The sequence below is a fragment of the Penaeus chinensis genome, chromosome 12 (genome assembly GCF_019202785.1).
Source record: "Penaeus chinensis breed Huanghai No. 1 chromosome 12, ASM1920278v2, whole genome shotgun sequence".
NCBI lineage: Eukaryota > Metazoa > Arthropoda > Malacostraca > Decapoda > Penaeidae > Penaeus > Penaeus chinensis.
In genome coordinates this window covers 5002342-5004841 of record NC_061830.1, presented here as the reverse complement: position 1 = coordinate 5004841, position 2500 = coordinate 5002342, and positions in this window count along the sequence as shown.

The window sequence follows — 2500 nt, the reverse complement described above, 5'->3', positions numbered from 1 at the left end:
TAACAATGATGATGCTTATTATAACCATAATAATAATGATACTGATGATAATCATAATAGAGATATAAAAGTGATCTCAAAAGATATTAAAAAAAAAAAAAAAAAAGTCTTTACGAAACCTGCATTTAAACTTTGAAAAGATGCACGTGCATATCAACGGAGAACGATGCAATAAGAGAGAGAGATTTTGTCAAGATCAGCGTCATTTTGCATCTTCAGATTGTTTCCTTGTGATCTCGTTATTGACCATTCCTTCTTCTTCTTCTGTTTATCTATCTGTCTGTCTCTCGCGCTCCCTCTCTCTTTATATCTATCTATCTGTCGATCTCTTTCTTTCTCTATCTATCTATCTATATATATATATACATCTACCCATCTATCTATCTGTCTCTCAGCCTCTCTCTCTCCATCTATACATATCTATCTATCTATCTATCTATCTATCTATCTATCTATCTATCTATTTTCTCTCTCTATCTCACTACCTATCTATCTATCTCTCGGCCTCTCTCTCTCTATCTGTATCTATCTATCTATCTATCTATTTTTCTATCTATCTATCTATCTTTCTCTCCCTATCTCTCTATCTATCAATCTCTCTATCTATCTATCTTTCTCTTTCTATCTCTCTATCTATCAATCTCTCTATCTATCTATCTATATAGATAAGCAATAACAAACAAAAATAAATCGTTCTCAAGATCTATGAGAGTTGGTTTGTTTGTTGCGTGTTTTTTTTTTTTTTGTTTTGTTTTGTTTTGTTTTTTTGTCTCTTTTTTCGTTTTATTTGATTTTTCTTAAGTTCATTTTTTTTTATTTTTTTTTTTTTTTGACAATTTAATTCGTCTTCCTTGTTGTCGTTTTTTTTTTTCATTTTTTTTGTATCTTCATTTTGTTCTTTTCTTTTTGTCCTTTACTGGTTCTATTTTTGTTGGTTTTTTTTTTTACTTGTTACTTTTATTCCTTTTCTTCTACTCCCTCTTCTTTTTCTTTTGTTTCTTTTTTTCGTTTTTTTTTCGTTTTTGTCTTTCTTCTTCTTTCTTTCACTATTAGTTATCATTTTATTATTGCCATATTTTCCTTGTCATCATTATATTTCTCATTACTATTATTGTTATTATCATTATTATTATTATCGTTATTATCATTATCATTATTATCATTATTCTTTCCCCTTTTTATTTTTACTTTTATTCTTCTTCTTCGCCCTTTTCTTCTCCCTCTTTTCCTCTTCTTCCTCCTCTTTCCTCCTTCCTTTTCCTCCTTCCTTCTTCTTACTCACCATCTTCTCCCTTTTCTCCAATATTTTTCCCCTCCTCTTCCCCCTTTTCTTCTTCTCCTTCTACTTTTATTCTCCATTTTCTCCCTCTTCTTCCTTATTTTTTCCCCTCCTCTTCTCTCTTTTCCTTCTTCTCATTCTACTCTTATTCTCCATTTTCTCCATCTTCTTCCTTATTTTCCCCCTCCTCTTCTTCCTTATTCTTCTTCTTCTACTCGTATTCTCCATTTTCTCCATCTTCTTCCTTATTTTCCCCCTCCTCTTCTTCCTTATTCTTCTTCTTCTACTCGTATTCTCCATTTTCTCCATCTTCTTCCTTATTTCCCCCCTCCTCTTCTTCCTTATTCTTCTTCTTCTACTCGTATTCTCCATTTTCTCCCTCTCTTTTTCCTTACTTTTTCCCCTCCTCTTCTCTCTTTTCCTTCTTCTCCTTTTACTCTTACTCTCCATTTTCTCCCTCTTTTCCCTTATTTTTCACCCTCCTCTTCTTCTTTATTTTTCACCTTCCTCTTCCTTATTTTTCCCCTCCTCTTCCCCCTTCTTCTTCTTCTCCTTCTTTATCCCCAATTTTACTTTTTAAAAGTCTTTACACACACAATTCATCGTACTTGATGTAATAACTTTGACCTTTATAACTTTAGCGATAGATAGAAAAAAAAAAAAAAGTTTTATTAGGTAAAAAGACACAAAAAGAGAAAACAAAACATAAAGAAAACGACACAAAAATAAAACTAAACAAAGAAAATTAAAAAAAAACGAATCATAAAGAAAACGACACAAAATAAAACGAAACAAAGAAAACGACACAAAAATAAAACGAAACAAAGAAAACGACACAAAAATAAAACGAAACAAAGAAAACGACACAAAAGAAAACGAAACAAAGAAAACGACACAAAAATAAAACGAAACAAAGAAAACGACACAAAAATAAAATGAAACAAAGAAATCGACACAAAATAAAACGAAACAAAGAAACGAAACAAAGAAAACGAAACAAAAATAAAACGAATCATAAAGAAAACGACACTAAAATAAAAACGAATCATAAAGAAAACGACACAAAAATAAAAACTAATCATAAAAAAACGACACAAAAATAAAACGATACAAAGAACACGACTCAAAAAGAGAATGAAGGAAAAAGAAAACGAAACAGACGTCAAAGGGAAAATGAAACAAAGAAAACGACAGGAAGAGAAACCGACACAAAAAGAAAAC